At 34.7% G+C, this 6,478-nt stretch overlaps 1 pseudogene; it reads right to left on the bottom strand.

Moving 5' to 3' along the window:
- Positions 1 to 5,421: 5,421 nt before the first annotated feature.
- LOC102494517 (ataxin-3-like) overlaps positions 5,422 to 6,478 on the bottom strand; it is a 16,523-nt pseudogene continuing 15,466 nt past the window's right edge.

Below are 6,478 nucleotides of genomic sequence, written 5' to 3'. Positions count from 1 at the left end.
CCAAACTATGACTAGAATAAACCTGCATTTTTATAAATTATACAGACTCAAGTGTTTCTGTTATCAGCAACCGATTGAACCCGATCAGTTCTTACTCTTCAAGAGAAACGAGGAGATTGGAGTGCTAACCTTCTCAGATATTTTATTTCCAGATTTATGTGTCCCAGATACTTGAGAAAGAAATCCAAGGACTTAAAACATGTCAAGAAACTGGGACCAGCAATTTGTATAATGGCTATGTCGTTGGACTCCCATGTAGTCGACCGCGGATCCAGTTCAGGACCTGTTGGCTTAAACTCACACCCGTCGCATGTGTGTGCGTGTCCAAGATCCCAAGAGGAGAATGGAGAAGGGATTGCGGAATGGCCATCCCCTCTAGGGGATGATTTCTTGCTTTCTGTTTCTCTGTCAATAAGCTAATATTTTCTTTTCAGGGCTGGCAGGTGGTGTGGTGGCTACTTGTGTCAGACTCCCACATGGCCGACCATGGTTTGAGTCCTGGACCTGGTGGCTTTCTCTCTCTCTCACTCTCATGCTCACTCTGTCCCTCTCTGATTAAATTAAAATTTTAAATTAAAATGAATAAATAAAGTCAAATAAAATAATTCTTTAAAAAAAGATTTACTTTTCAAAAAGGTAGAGAAAGAACTCACAATCACAAGTTTCTTGAGTAATGATCTAAGAAAAGAAAGGTTCTGTAATCTGAATATATGTATCCCTCCCCAAATTCATAGTGAAATCTAATATCCAATGTGCTTCTATTAATAAGTGGGGCATTTTTAGAAGTGATTAAGTGATAAAGACACTACCCTCATAAATGTAACAAACGCCCTTTTCATGTTTCTCCCATATCAGGACACAGTAAAAAGGGTCAATTTTAAAGCAGAAAGAAATTCCTTATCCAATATTGACTGCCAGCACCTTGATCTTGGGCTTCCCCACCACCAGAACTGCGGGAACTATAAGGCTATCTCGTTAAGACTTGTTTGTTTTTCAATACTCTCCTATATATATACAACTGTATACTCAAGTGAAGCTTTAGTTATTATGTGGAAAACTGAAATTAAGCTTGTTTTCTTTTAAACAAATGTTTTGGAAGAGCTTAGACTTGGAACTAAAATATTAAACACAATTACTGCTAACAACGCTGAGTGCTTCTACTCATCATCTTGAATTTACTAAGTCATTCCATTTTTCTCTGAAGGAAAACTATACATATATAAATATATATTAATATGTATATGTACATGTATGTTTATATATCTCAAACACATACACATTTGAAGGGCTTATTTCAAAACACACAAAGCTTATGAAAATGTTTTTACTAGAGTTGTAAGTCTTTTGCTGAATTTGCTGAATTTAGTACATTGCAGTAAACCTAACTATTCTTTTGCTTACACTGCTGTAAATTTTGCTTATTGTTATGTATAATGTATGAAGAAGCACAAAAGTACATTGTATCTCTTGCAGGAAGATTATAAACTAAATCAAAAGTGTTTCAAATATAAATAACAAAATAGAAAAGACAATTGATAATAGAGCCAGAAAAGCTTAGACACACAAACATAATTTCCAGGGTGGCTTCTGAAAAACAAATGATCTAAGGCAGGCTTGTGAGGGCAGGACTTAGTTACTGTTAGAACTCATTGTGTGCTCTTTAATGGTGAAGCTTACTTGCATTTCCCATGAAAGGTAATCACTCAGCCTTGGAGCTTTAATCTAACACTTAATATCTGACTGAGAAAAAACTATAACATTATCCATCAAGAAAAGGAAAGGTGATTTATGGGTGGGAAAGTTTTCTAAATCTAACAAATAACCCAAAAACTAAAACTACAAAGAAAGAAAACTACTCAGAGATTTTTCTGCCAAAGCGTGTGTTGAAAATTACGGTCCAACATGGTAATATTAAAGTCAATATGACATTAATTGTAGCATTTTATGGAACATGACAAATGAACAAATTACTTGGAATAGTACAGAATTTTAATATATCTTCCCTCAATTTAATATTGAAGTATTATTGAAATGTAACCAATTCTGAACTATTCTTTTAGAATCATTATTTTTCAATGTAGTTAAATTGTTTTCTGTAGAAGCTGGACAATGGACATTTAAGTGACCATCTACACTGCCCTGTCACATATGCTAAGTGATGGATGGTGTCAAGATTTCTCTTAAGATGTATTGATTACAAATATTGAAAATATATGTATTGGTCTTTCAGAAAGAGAAGTGCTAAATAGTGCTTTTTCAAATAAAATGTACATGGACCAATTGTCCTTGAAAAGAGCAATCTGAGGGAACCAGCAGTTAGCATAATGGCTATGTCGCTGGATTCCCATGAAGTCGACTGCGGTTCGCGTCCCGGACCCGGTGGCTTAAAACTCACGCCGGGCACGTGTGTATGCGTGCCCAAAATCGCGAGAGAAGAATGGAGGAAAAGAGATTGCGGCATGGCCATCACCCCTAGGGGGTGATTTCTTGCTTTCTGTCTCTCTGTCTCTCTCTGTCTATCTGGCGAGCGCACGCGCCCTATAGCGAAAACTTATCAAAAAAAAGAAAAGAAAAGAAAGAAAATAGCAATCTGGGTAACAACCAAATTAATATTTTACAGAAGAAACATACTACTGTGAAGCTAATGTTCTTAAGGCATTTTACTGCTACTAAGAAAGTAAAAGGAATGTGTTTGTATATGTGTGTGTGTACACATCTGTGTATGTGTGTGTGTATATATATATATATATATGTTTTTAAACATACTAAAATTTTCACTTTAGATACAAGCATTTAAATTCTAGTATCAGGATCAGCAATTGGTGTAATGGCTGTAGCTGGACTCCCATGTAGTCAGCTGCAGTTCAGGTCCTGGACCCAGTGGCTTAAACTCATGCTGAGCACATGCATATCCATGCTCAAGATCTCAAGAGAAGAATGGAAGAGAAGGGATTGTGGTGTGACCATGCCCCCTGGGAGGTGGTTTCTTGCTTTCTGTCTGTCTGTCTCTCTCTGTCTTTCTGGCAAGCACATGTGCCCTATAGCAAAAGCCTTTCCAATAAATAAATAAATAAATACTAATAACATAATCACTCCAGTTCATCAACTCTGATTTGTTACTTATTTATAGTCATTGCATATTTGAGTCTGACATTTCTTTTTATATTTAAATACCATGACTTTAGCAAAAGTCCACCTTTACATCTATATCACCTATATAGAAAATCTGAGAAAGTTTACATTGGTTTGTCAGAACCCATTCTATTTTTTTTCTTTTTACTAACTTATCAATCTCAACTTTAAGTTTTCTTTTTTCAGCTTTCATCTTCCAGCACATGAAGATATTTAATTTCCCTATTTATGTCAATGGTTATTTAGAAAAATATCTTTAGAGTTGTTTGAAGATTTTCATTACAGAGAAAAATGTAGACTATGAAAGACTTGAGACTTTCCAACAAATACAGTTTAAAATTTGATATCATTACAAATACATTGGGTATTCTCTTCTATGGAGAATATATTGGTGTTCACAACAGTTTGGTCTCAAATTATCACCATGAATTTTGCCTTAATTTTTCTTTCCCTGTGCATCTTTGGATACTTTGTTTTATTTCTCCATAGGACTTCTAAGAAGTTGTAATTCATATGATTTCATCTGTAGAGCAACTTTCACTTATATGCTTATGACATTCAGACTTATCATACATGATTGGGCTTTATCTAAAAGTCTTTTCAATATACTTTTAAATATATCTTTCTTAGTAGTAGCATTACATATTTGAATGTAATTATGCTACTTTGCAAAAAGAAAAAGAAAACCAATAGCATATAGATATACTCTATGGAATACTATTCAGCCATAAAAAAAAGACCCTGGCTTTTGAAAGAAAGTGGATGAATATGGAAGATTTACTGTTGAGTGAAGCAAGCCAGGCTATGAAGGAGAGACATTATATGTCCTCACTTAATAAATATTGAGTATCTAAACTCTATGACTAAAACTGATTGACTAAAGGATATAGAAACACAGTAAATAGTTGTGAATACCAGATATAGTGTTAGTGAAAGAGTAGAGTCTGAGGAAGGACATATAGGAGAAAAATATAGAGACAAAGTATTAATGGGACAAAGAAATGGGGTATTATCTGTTGAAAATAACTTTATAGTACTGTCAACTGGACTAGGGAGAAATTTACACATTTTGGAATATTCACTTTCTAAGCTCAATAACGTGATTTAATGTATAAAAGAACATGAAAAAAATTAAAATTAAAAAAATTTTAAAAAGACATTCTTGGGACCCAGTCTCCATGATGTAGTCAATAAGGTATTGAACTTCCATACTGGAAGCCACATGGCCAATGGTGGGTTCTGGTTCCTTGCTGATTGACCTGAAACACATAAAGTGCACTTGTGCTCTCTCTCATTTATAAAATAACAAGAATTTTTTCTTAAAAAACAGACAATCATGGAACTTTTTTTTTATATTTTATGTTATATTCTTTAGTCTTATGAATCAATAATCATTTATTGATTATTTCTAAATATATATTGTTCATTTTATTATGGATTACTATCAATATTAATTTCTCCAAGAGACTGAGACCAGCAGTTAGCATAATGGCTATGTCACTGAACTCCCATGTAGTCAACTGCAGTTCAAGGCCCTGACTCGGTGGCTTAAACTCACACCGGGCACATGTGCATGCATGCCCAAGATCCCAAGAGGAGAATGGAGGATTGTGGTATGGCCATAGCCCCTGAAAGGTAATTTCTCACTTTCTGTCTCTCTGTCTTTCTGGCAAGTGCATGCACCCTGTAGCAAACACCTCTCAAAAAAAAAAAATTCTCCAAGAGGGAACACAATCATGATCATAAGTAAATGGAAACTTTATAAATAAATATACATCTAAGAATTTATAATCATATTTAAAGTATTTTTGCATATTTATATTATCATTTAAACCAAACTGAAATTATTTCCATGAAACCCACAGTATATTTGTTAGTTATAAAGACTTTACTGAGGAAAACAAAGGGAACCATCATAAAAGCAAACAGAATATATTAGACTTTTGAATTACTGCTTTTCTGTTATTCTCAGGAACCAACTGTTGTTGCCATGATTCTACTGCTCAGCAATTTTAATTGTAGAGGACATATTTTATAATTTTATATTTCATATTTAGTTAATTACCAAATGCCTCTTTGGCTAGTGCTTGGAGAATCATTATATAGTCCTATAGATTCATTTTTATACTGCTTAATCATTTAGTGTGCAAGCCATCTAAAAGTCTTATTTCCTCTATCGAGAATTATTCTCTTTGACACATTATCAAAATGGATCCTATGCTCTCATCACACAGGATGATGTAGAAAAGTATAAATAGCCATTTGATTTTTAAAATGCATTACTTTTTCTTCCTTTTTCAAATTATTTCTGACAACATTCAAAGACATGGTCACTGGAGCCTGGAGAATGTTTTCTTCCCTCATAGCATCACCTAGATAATTCCCAAGTGCTTTTAAACTGTGGTTACATTTACACTGCTGTAAATTTACATGGATAGCTCTGTCCTGGTGGATCTGTTTGCTGTTGCTGCTACTGTTTCTGTTGTTCTTGTCACTGTTGTTGAGAGATCTATTGCTGATGCAGCTGGTACTTTTGAAAGTAGGCTTCTCTTCTCTTCCACAACTCATTTGACATGAGAGTGGTGCCTGGTGTCTGTGAAATATCTTGAGATTTATTTCTGAAATTACTTTGCATATTGAGCTGAAGAGCTCTCCGAACATCTGCTCCTTCATCTTCCCTATCAATTTATTGACAACTTAGTTCCAGAGACCTCTGAAAATTCTCATCTTCATCTAATGTTCTTGATCTATCATTTGCCTCTAATACTTGTTCCAGATCTGTTTTATGGACTCTCTTATATTTGATTGCTAATTCTTCTCCAGTTAAGTTAATGCATTTGTTGGACCTTAATTGTCTGTAGGAGTTTGATATCAACAGATAAACAACTATACCCATACCTCCAACAATATACAACAATAGCTAAAAATAACTGCCTTTTGAATATGGGGGGTCAATAGATGGCATAGTTATTTGCGTTGCCAAATTCCCATACGTCAAACAGCAGTTTGAGTCCCAGACCTGGTGGATTGAAAATCATGCCAGGCATGTGTGCACGTGTGCCCAAGATACCAGGAGGAGAATGGAGGAGAAGAGATTGTGGTATGTCCACCCTCCCTTGGGGGTGATTTCACACTTTTTGCTTTCTCTTTCTCTCTCAGGTGAGCACATGTACTCTAAGGCAAAAAATTCTAAAAAAAAAAAAAAGTGAATATGTAGAAATTATTAAAATGGTAATTGTTGTCTTTTCCAATGTCATAATATATGAAAAATATGGTCAGGTTCTGGGGAGCATTCTCTTCTTGGTTTACACGATTGCCTTCTCACTGTGTCATAACTTGGTGGGGA

Source organism: Tupaia chinensis, unplaced genomic scaffold, assembly GCF_000334495.1.
Source record: "Tupaia chinensis unplaced genomic scaffold, TupChi_1.0 Scaffold148049_1, whole genome shotgun sequence".
NCBI classification, from domain to species: domain Eukaryota; kingdom Metazoa; phylum Chordata; class Mammalia; order Scandentia; family Tupaiidae; genus Tupaia; species Tupaia belangeri.
This window is presented reverse-complemented; position numbering and strand designations above follow the sequence as displayed.